This window comes from Amia ocellicauda, chromosome 7 (assembly GCF_036373705.1).
Source record: "Amia ocellicauda isolate fAmiCal2 chromosome 7, fAmiCal2.hap1, whole genome shotgun sequence".
NCBI lineage: Eukaryota > Metazoa > Chordata > Actinopteri > Amiiformes > Amiidae > Amia > Amia ocellicauda.
Genome location: NC_089856.1, coordinates 23,559,909 through 23,571,367, shown reverse-complemented (window position 1 = coordinate 23,571,367; position 11,459 = coordinate 23,559,909). Strand labels below are relative to the sequence as shown.

At 39.5% G+C, this 11,459-nt stretch overlaps 1 long non-coding RNA gene across 1 annotated transcript in view; it reads left to right on the top strand.

Moving 5' to 3' along the window:
• Positions 1–7,642: 7,642 nt before the first annotated feature.
• Positions 7,643–11,459, top strand: part of LOC136754059 (uncharacterized) — a 55,907-nt gene continuing 52,090 nt past the window's right edge. Inside the window, exon 1 of the long non-coding RNA XR_010817515.1 lies at positions 7,643–7,746. This is a non-coding gene — a long non-coding RNA (uncharacterized LOC136754059). The remainder of the gene's footprint in view (positions 7,747–11,459) is intronic.

Here is an 11,459-nt window from a genome sequence, read left to right as displayed (position 1 = left end):
CCCCCCAGACCGCACTTCGGCGGCTTCCCCCTGCCAGACCGCACTTCATCACCATCACCCCCACGGACAGGGTGCCCTCTTTGTGGCTTGAGCCCATGCCCCCCAAAATGTCTGTGCACGCCACTGCTATGGTGAAACATTTCTATCCTGATGGGAGTGGTCTCTTCCAGGATGACAATGCACCCATCCACAGAGCACGAGGGCTCACTGAATGGTTTGAGTATGAAAATGATGTGAATCATATGCTATGGTCTTCGCAGTTACCAGATCTCAACCCAATTGAACACCTATGGGAGATTTTGGACCGACGTGTTAGCGCTTTCCACCACCATCATCAAAACGCCAAATGAGGGAATATCTTTTGGAAGAATGGTGTTACATCACTCCAGTAGAGTTCCAGAGACTCGTAGAATCTATGCCTAGGCACATTGTAGCTGTTCTGGCAGCTCGTGGTGCCCAACACCTTACGGAGACACTTGTAGTTTTTTTCCTTTAATTTGTCACTTGTCTGTATATCAACTAATGAGACCCATTAGCTATAACATTATTAATAATAATAATTTAGTTTTCTTAAACTCACCATAGACACCTCTCTGTATGAACAATGCTAAAACAGAACATCTCTTACTGTTCACCCTTAAGTTGCAATGATCACAACATTAAAATGGAGTTCTTGTACATTTCCAATATCACACCACTCATACTTTTAAGAAACAGAAAGGGGAACAAAAACAAACAACAGCAGCTCCATTTGCAATATAAAAGGGACAAAATAGTGAGTCTTGATACCATGTCATTTTTCTAGTACCCATGTTTTCCAAACAAAATAACCATCTGTTATTTGCTTTCAAACTTCTTAATGTACAAAGGGATGTGAATAAGGATTCTACAGAAATGCTTTCAGCTTTGACAGCTTCCAGCATTTTGTTACATATGATTAGATTAATAATAGAAAATGTCAAGGTTTCAAGCATCCTTTCTTACTGCACACATACATTTTATTTTTGAAATCTTTGACAGAAGAGCAACATATCATTTTAACGATCAAAAAATAGATTTCCCTCCCCTTTCTCTATTCCCTTCACGTTAACACAATTTACACTTTGAATTGAATGTTTTTGGAATTCTACACCTACTTGGAGCCTCATGCTTTTTTTCTCTGCATATTCTAATTGTATACTCTAAATTACTTAAAGTGAGCTTCCACAGTTGTATACCCTAGCAGAAAATAGATGAAAAACATGGTCAGCAAGATACCACTTACATCAACAGAACATGTGGACTTGTCACTGACTGCTTAGATCTCATGAGAAACACTTTCCCTAACTATACAGTCTCAACAGACCTCATTACCAGGACAATGTTCTGGAGCACAGCTGCATATTCATTAGTTTCTTACCAGTTACACATATCTGCAGACATGGAACTGAAAGCGAAGTGGTTTCAAACAAGTAAAAACTGACATAAACCAAACTTTTTTAAATCATCAAATAAATAACTAGCACGTCTTGCTTGTAAAGCAGAAGAAATGTGCTGGATACGATCATTTGCAGATCGATGAAAAATATCAATAATTATGAATGTTAAGGGGGGAAGGAGAAAATGTTAGCAGAAAAATTATATATACAAAAATCGATCTGATTCACTTGTGTCATTCAGTACAATTTCATAAGCTGCAGAGTAAAAATACCAAGCCTAGCTGTAATCTTAATGATGTCACTGGGTTAGCTAGTAAAATCACTCCTTTTGGATGAAATTTTGGATGTTTGTATTTAAACAAATGATAGATTTGCACTTAATAAACTATAAAAATGTAATCTAAATTTAGGGTCTTCAGTTTCAACCTAAGGATGGGATGGGGTATGCAACATAAAGTGGTAAATTAAGCAGAGTGATATAAATATCTGAACACTTGTCACTCCTTGTAATTAGCAAAGTTTGACATGGATGAAAAAATAAAAGAATTGTAGAATAGCACAGAGACTGATATTACCTGGAAATGTGCTGAATAACTTTTGTTACTCACAAGGTCTAGTGTCACTTACAGTAACCCTAATGTGAATCTAAGTGACAGAACCAGGCTAATGATGTGGAAAATGAGAAATGTCACTCAGAAATGTCACTTTCTGCTACCAGATACACTTAATTCTAAGTGTACTCTGTTCCGTAACTGGGCTATAAATTGGGAAGAAAGTCAAGGCTAACAGTCAACGGATAATCAACATGTCCATGAATCACAAGAAGAAGCAACTTAAAATTGGATCCCAGTCACTCAACAAAACCACAGATAGAACCCTTATAAAATATAACAGTGATATGCTATCCCCCCAACCTCAACTGCCCCCCAATTATATGGCATATTGCATAAGGTTTCTGAATGTTTGTCTGGTGTAGATGAATTACACATGCATGAGCTTTAACTATTAACTATTTAATTAGAACCACTATTATTTAACATTGCATGTCTGCCAGCTCTAGGCAGAAGTGCCCTTTCCCCCCAAGCCTCACTTTCACTCTAGCACTACCATTGTATATGTGCGAAGGGGGGGAGGCTTGGGAGCCCCCATATACAATACCCTTCACATATCCAGATCCATACATTTCCCATAGACTATGCCACTCCCCTTTTAACTTATGTTGAGGGAAGGAGAGCCTCAAGTCACCCCTAATCCCGCCCCCCCACAGGTTATTTACCAAAAGGTATCTCAGAGGACCACCATGACAACCAATGCATATTCAATGTTTTTTTTTTTTTTTTTTTACATACCGGCACATTACAACAAAAAGCATACTAAAACAACCTAAAATCTATCTAAAACCATTTGTTTATTTATTCTAACTAAAAACACAGTTTCCTGACTAAAAACAGATAAGACAGACAAAATTAGCAGCACACATTTCCCAGCTCTCGCATATAGTCATTCTGTTATTACACGTATACCGAACAGTCTCGTACCAACTCTGCACCAATGAGTCCTTCATACTGCATCTTCATATTGCACTAATCCTTAAAGCATAATCACTTATTTCCATCTAGAAATAAGGATGTTGCAAACTGCAGCCGAGCCGGGAACTGGAATTCACAGGACCTTCCCTTCCACCCAGAATCGGAAATATCACGGGGACGATGGAGCATAGACAGCAGGGTACACTGCATCTAGGGGCCGCGCAAGGAGATCCACATTCCACCAGATATATATTTTACAGTTATATACCAAAGAACAAATATTATTTAATAGTTAAATATATATCATATCATAAGTTACTGTATGGTTTCATTAAATTCTGGCACTGATCTGAGCTGTTGTTGCTTATTTTATAAAGTATTGTGTATAGCAATGTACAGAGTCTGTCATTATACCCCCTTGAGGGGCCCCTTTGTCTGGGACTTGCACCTGTGCTGCTGCTGGGGTGAGGCCAGGGGCTTCAAAATCATAATTAATTTATTTAGTAATTTGTTTAAAATACTTTTGATATTTTACGTCATACTGTACCAAAATAGCATGAAAATGATTCTGAAATAATTGAAAACAGATTGTTTTGTTCAATGTTCATCTTTGTTTTTTCAATAAAATAATGATGGGTCTGTTATAATATTTGATTGACGTGTAACCTATCCTATCAGTTGGCAAGCTCTGTGTTTGGTTTAGACTCTAGTAACTAGCCAACTAGCTATTGTTAAGTTAGATACATAAAACAATGGATAGAAAATACAAATCAAGTGCTCTGAAACGTAAGGAGTGATGCTGCGCTTAGAGTGATGTGTATTGTCCTTCGTGGAGTGTGCTTACATTGTGTTTTTAACTCTGTTACATATATATAAAACATGTTATATCTCTGCAGCAGACTACCTGAAGGACCCGCAGTTGTAGGCTTTATACAGGGGTGGTGGGAGGCCCACGAGAGCACCCCGCCCCCTCTGTGCTTACAGTTAGTTCTGCCGCTGCTTCCACCTCCAGGATCGATCTACAGGTGAGTGCAGTCATTATTATTTATATTTATCCATGTACTATTGCAATATCCGTTCTCTATTTTAAAACGGCTGTGTAGAATCCACCTTATTTTCTGTTATGGATTTTCCCATTAAGTCAGACCGATGAACCAGAAGTATGTGAAGAAAGTTTATTGCTTTACAAGCAGCTTGGAAGAATGGCAATCACAATGACAGCAGATTCTTAAAGGCACTTTACACACACACATATATTTATATGATACAGTACATGACGCGACGGACTCTCTGCCAATCTCTTCAGACATGTCAGTCTCTTTAGGACATATTACAGATCTAGTTTGCTGGGCAGACATGGAATTTGTCCGTTATCATAACTCATAACACAGAGAGGGTCCGAGGATATTTTTGACAGTTTCTCTTGAGAACCACAGAGAAAAACAACTCCTTGTATGATACAGACAGTCTGGATACAGATCTTCCAATTTATATAAAGCACATCAAGTACAGACAACATTAAGTATACACAAGGACAGCGTGGTTAGGTCATAGTTATTCACACAGCACTCCACATCTTTAACTTCCTCAACAGGAGGATTTTTAGAAATCAAAACTAGTTAACACTTTGAGTCCCAGCCTCTACAGGCTGGAACAACATCTCGGTGACACTGTTAGCTGAGCAGGGACCTCCCGGGAGCACAATATAATAACTATTAAATCATTCAACTATTAATTTTTACACAAAAAGCAATTACTTAGCAACTAAAAGCATGTTCTCATTCAGTTCACCCCCACATTGGTTTGGGAGCCCCAGCTATCCTCATACAATGCAGCTACTTTTCCTCACTGCCCACTCCAAGGCTCCCCAGCTGACAGTGCCTTTTTATGAATCTCCCAGGTGTGATAACCCCCTATACCGCTGTACACCCATTGCTTGGTCCAAACTGACTTTGCGGAATGAACCCCCGCACTCTCTCCGTATCACCATCAGGAGTGGGAGATCAAACTAACTGAGGTACGGCCCCCAGGCACATCAGACCCTGGCACAGAAGCAGGGGCATAGCAGCACCAGGGTACACCGCCCCCTCCCTGCCCAATTCCGGGCCCCAGATTGGCGGTCAGGGACGCTCAAGCTGAGGTGCTGCCCATCTTCCGGCTCCAGCCGCCTCAGGCACTACCAGGAGCAGTTAGTGTGCACAACCTCCTCTTGCTCACCCATCTTCCGCACAATCTGCCCAGGGCAGCGAGCCAGGTCTTACCCCTTCTCTTTACCCTTTATACACTGCCTCCTCTCTGCCTAACTCTTCCCAGGCGCATCATCATCGCTGCTGCCACCACCGCTCTCCTCTCCCCCTCTTTGCTTGCTGTCCTGATGTGTGCTGTGTCCTCTGTCGTTTCTCTCAGTTCTGTGTCTTTCTCGTTTTACTCCTCTAGACCCACTTTTAATCTGGGGCCATCCTCTGAGGGGGGGATGGAGTTGGTATAATGGAATTGTCGTAGGCCAGTTGCAGGGCTTCAAATTATCTGTACAGGTGCAAGTGATCAGTGGAAATCTCAAAGTAATTTTTCAAAATATGCATGTGTAAATAACGTGACAATTAATGTGCAATAAGGCGCTATTGTGCAAATAAAAATACACCAAAAATACATTAAAAATAAAGAAAAAAATACAATAATCAACATAAAAAGCTTGTCACCCCATGTGACACATGCATTCTACATCTTCTACATTTTAATTAGAAGCATGTACAACCTCTAGAAAATAGAAACAGTACTACTGATTAACAAAAGTAAATTCAGAACAATTGTTGTTGTCATTCACCACAGGATGGCCACACAAGCCAGCAGAGCAGTCACCTAGCTCAGCTCAGCTAAGTATTGGTTGTTTTACGTGTTTACTTGTTTAGCTAAGAGATACATTGGTTGTTTACATGTTTACTTCTCTAGTTAAGAGATATATAGATTGCACCTGTACTGTAGTAATGGCAGCGACTGCTTGTTAGATAATTGGGGACTTACTTAGTGCACTTTGACCATATATTGACGCAGTTTCTGTAAATCAGAAGCGGTTACATTGAAGGCTATTATTATTAGTATTGTTGTGACCTATTGATCAGTGTACCTGTGTGTCTGGCACTGCCCCTGTCTGTATTCACATTTAAAGCGGCCATCCTGACTGGGAAGGACTTCTGCCATCCTGACAGACTTGTGTCATTCAATGCAACGCAGGTGTGTACCCTCCTAATCAGTTACAGGTGGAGTATTTAGCAGACCACAGGACCTCTGCTACAGCAACCTTTATTGCCCCTCTCCAAAGGGCAGGGACTCTAACTGTGGGACTCCAGTGAGGAGAAGACTGCAATATCAAAATAAATGGAAAGACCTACAGAAAACTTTATTAAATATAGGTCAACAAGCGTTGTACATGATCTACAGCATACGATAGATACGTGTAATTTACAGATCATTTTAAGATATTAAGGCTAAATAAAATCTAATAAGCCTGATATTTTCATGAACAAACTTAGATTACTTATCCTCGAGCGCCACCCTAAGGATTGTCAAATACATTTTCAAACTCGTGAACGGAAAGGTTGCGGGAATTACGATGGTCGTCACGCGCGTACACGCGCACAGCGCGGTGTTTAAATGCGGGGTCGCGGCGGGGATTAAGTCCATTTGGTCATACACGCTGTTTGCACGGACCAGACCACACAAAGAGCTATCAAGATGTCTGGCCACGACCATGCGGATCGGAGACTAGCCTTCTCAAACTTTGATGGTAAGTATAATTAAAGGAATCAAGAAATATAATTGCAAAGTGTTTAGATAACCGTACACTTGTTCAGAAAGATTAACATACAATGTGCCACATTTAAATACGTATTTAAGAAATATAATATTTGAAATGTAATTAATATTAGAAATGTTTTAAATATATTTGAATTGTATTTAAACGTTTAAATTCTGTTTTATAGGAACCATTGATTTTCAAACGTCTCAAGAGCCGTTTACACTAGGTATTATTTATTGATATATTTTTTAATATTTATAAATACTAGGCACAACGCGATGTTTCTAACAAGCACCCGTGTATCTGCAGCATTACAGAGCGCCCCATACAATCTGCTCGATTTCTACATGAGCGAATCGGGTAAGGCTCATTGAATAATATATCGACCATATTAATTATACGCGTTATGAATGTATGTATGTACATTTTTTTTATTTTCATATTCCCGACATTAGATGACGAGCGACCCAGCACATCAAGCGCTGAGCCGCGTAGGTTATGCTTTTCATTTTATACATGTAATAGCTCGCCAGGATGTGTGATGTTAAATTATGGATCTATACGAGCTGTTTTTTTATTTTATTCTGTGTTTTTATCAGATGACCTATCCAGACCGGCCTGTGTCAAGTATTTACAGCAAAAAACGCGTTCTTGGGGTGAGTGAGACCTTTATTTCATTACTCCGAGAGATGGAGCCGTGGTCATATTGTACACCAGTGTGCACAATGTCTCTATTGTCTGACGCTGTCAGGACGCACTGTGCTGAAGGCCTGCGCTGAGCCATCTGAACAGAATGATGCGCACGCAGGTCGGCCCCGAGGCATGCTGGGATCTGTAGTGTTTAAAGGGCTGTAGTAGTCTACGTTTGAAAGTGAAAGTAACCTGGCTGCAGCGCCCACACTAACCTATGGTATTAACTCATGTTTATACATGTTTCCATTTAAGACACCGAAAATGCTGACGAGCTTGAATCAGGATCTAAGAAGACGTCTGCATTTAAACGGTCTGTTTGCATCGTTTATACGTTTTTACAACCGAGTATTTAAAACGATTATTTATGAAACGGTAATATTGTCCGGGTGGTTGTCATTTTACAATGTACTTACTTAGACCGTTATTATTCATGTTTTCTTAGCACCCGCTTTATTGAGACAATTATTAATGTTGTTTATTATTATTGTAATACAACCATCTAGATGTAGTTATTATCTTAAACATTTTTTTAAATCTATTTTTATTGTGAATGGTCTATAATAATCTGAACACTATTGTATTAATAAGTTTAAAAGCTATAGGTCTACATAAAGCGAATAATAATAATAATGTTTGATTAAGGATGTTATTTATGTTATTATATTCATTATTATTATTATTATTATTATTATTATTATTATTATGGTGTGTGTGTGTGTGTGTGTGTGTGTGTGTGTGTGTGTGTTACCGGCTGTGATTAAATGAATCCGTTCTCATGTGTTTCGGGTTCATCGGAATCTATTTCAGACAGTTCATTACTGCGTCTGATTACACAGCAAGGCAGCCCCAGTTATTCACCAACAACACCCAGAGAAACCAGCGCCTGCTATAGACATGTATCCCTCTGTAAATTCTCATTTGTTACAAATGGTTGATTCCTTAGACCACCTACCCCTTCCGAACGCAAACAATTTAACAAAACAACCCCAACTTATTACTAGTCCTGCTCCAACAGATCATGGTACTGACTATGCCTCTAACTACGTTGTAAATAACAATTGTGTTGACACTTTTGAAGGTCTTCAGCGTGCTTTAAACAATGTACAACAAAAGGATTGTGGCGGAGGTCAGAACGGTGAAGCTGCAGGTGTTGACAATGGATTTAGTCGCGAGCTTAGCGATGTTCAAAATATCAACAAAGAGGCTGAAGATGTTCGGGGGAGTAACGATGGAACAAATACTTGCGATGGTGGTGGGGATTGTCATAATATTGATGCTGATAATAATGATGGGGATGTAGAGGCAGTAGACAGACCAGCCTTCCATAATTTCGAAATTGTTCACAGATATAGCTTTACAGAATTATTCAACTGCAATAATTATGCCGAGATATTTGTCACAATGCATGATATTATACAAAATATGTTGACCGGATTTCCGAACGCGTTAGACCCCAGGATGTGGTGCAGTTGGAGCTGAGAGCAGACTCGTTATTTGGCAGTGTTTTTACCATAATGAGAGGTGATGAGTTAGATGTTGAGGCTTTTCTATCTTAAATTGAAAACCTGCTTCAGAGTCAACCCTCCATCTTGGCCGATGAAAGTCTGGTCCTGGTCATTAATATTGTTTGTAACCCTGAGGGTGGTACTTGTAGGAGATTGTCAAGCTGTCTCAAGAATGAAATTCAAAAAACTCAGGCAAATAGTGATTGAGGGTAATGCGAATAACAAAACATGTTTTGCGTATAGTATTGTATGCCTGTACAGTCCCGTTATATCTGAAGAGCAAGCTCTGCATGATGCTTTGCAAATGCATCAGGCAGCAGGCCTGACGGAACAGGAGATGGTGGCTTTTTCAGATATCCACAAATTTGAGGAGGTGACGGGTCTTAAGATCGTAGTCTGGTACCGTTGTGAGATAAATGATGTATTTGTTCCGTTTCAAACTCGCACGTTGTTTCTTTTCCTTCCCGAAAATCTTTACTATGGTATTAGAAATTTTAAGGCTTTTTTGGGGTGTTCGTACGTCTGTGATTTTTGCTACAAGGGGTTTAATGATGGGAAGAACCATCAATGCGTCGGGTACTGTAATGTGTGTTACCATCCGCAATGTCGAAAGGGTGAAGCTCCCACAGTGCGGTGTAAGGATTGTTTAAGGATCTGTTGGTCCGCTTTCTGTTTTTCCGAACACAAAAAATACCTAGAGGGGGTACAGGTCAAAGCATCAGCCCTTGCGATAAAACAAAATTCTGTCTCCAGTGTTACAGACAGTACACCTATAAAGAGGATAAACCCCACAAGTGTGCTGCTCTGAGCTGTCATCTCTGTAATGCCGACTTAACACCCGAGACCGAACACCTTTGTTTCATTCAGTCTGTTAAACCAGCGCCCCTACATAACAAGTATGTCTTTCCTGACTTTGAGTGTAGACAGGAAGGAGGCGTTTATACAAGTGACACGTCAGACCTGTTACATGCTACAATGTTCAATATGGGCCAATAGATCAGAAGGAAGGTGCGACTACTGAAGAGAGGAAGGTAGCACAGCAGGTGGGTGAATCATCAACGCAGAGTCTTGTTCACAATTTGATTGAGTTTTGTATTATAAGGAAAATATTCTGTTTCTTTACAATTTGCTTGAAATGTGTAAACCTCAGTTTCAAACGACTAACAAGGTACCATAAATGACTATTTTTAACCAACACTCTTTTTGGAATTTCTAGGTACTTTAAGTCAGCAGCTTAAACAGTTCAACACAGTTGAAAATCAACTCTTTTCTGCTTTGTACAACAAAAGAGTAAAAATAAAAACATTTGGAAAATTAAACTGTTAGTTTGTTTGTAACCCGCAAGATTGGGGAATAAAGAAATAAAAACAATATTCTCAACCACAATATTACAGTCAATAACTTGAAACACTCAGAACTAGTGTAACACTCTATTTGATTCGATGTACAGAATGTGGTTCTGAATTTCACTTTTAAATTTCAAGTAAATCACTCTTTTCCCTTAAAACTCAGTCTTTTCAGTTTGGTGAATCAAATGCTCAAAATTCAATTAATTGAACCAATTAATCCGAGTCCATGAATCAACCGATTCAGATCAAAGAACTGTTGATTCTTTTGGACTAGTTCAGTTCAAAGTTAATGTCTTTTGTTGAAGATTCAGAGGGGAAAAGGAAAAAAAGAAAAACAAGCAGATCATAATGAGTACAGGTCCTATTCATCCAAAAGCAACAACAACAAAAAAGGAATTCTCCTACCAGTTTTGATGAGCTTAAAAGCACAGTTCAACAAATACCAGGAAACTCTCGAAGATGATCACAATCTCTAAAAAACCCAGCCTTGTAGAAACACAAGGCAAAAGCAATGATCAGTCTTCAATTCAAACAAGTCACATACATGTACCATAAAGAACACATTAACTCAACATTTCAAGACTTATTGAACACATTGACACTGAAATATCACACTTTGTCACACTTCATTAACTCGTTAGCATTTTCACGTGACTAGCTTTAATCCGCATGCAAATTAGCTCTGGGTTGCACGCTCTGTAAACACACTAATATATCACACTCAAATCGGTTCACTGCCGGGTTTGCAACACTTTTCTTGCACAGTATCAAATTTATATTTGAAATATGACTCACCAAGGCAAGAAAATAACGTATATTCAAACAAGGAAGTTAATTTTGCAGTGCTTCAATTCTCTGTGAGCCTGCATCCGTCTCAATTTCTAACTCTCTGCCTCGTCCTCTTCTCACTATGGTGACAGCTCCTCCAAGTTATCGCATCCAATCAGAAATCCAATACTTTCGCTATATTTAATCATTTTTCTCTCTAAATCGCTCGTTCAATGCGGAGGGTTTCTGGAGATCGCTCCGCACCGCTGTTTCATCCGACTCGCTCTCTCGTCCGCTGCTGACGCTGGCGCGACCTGAATGCGCTGCTGCTATTGGCCCATTGAAGTGTCTGTCACTGCAGCACAATCAGTGATTGGTTGATTTTCCCATCCTTCTAAAAT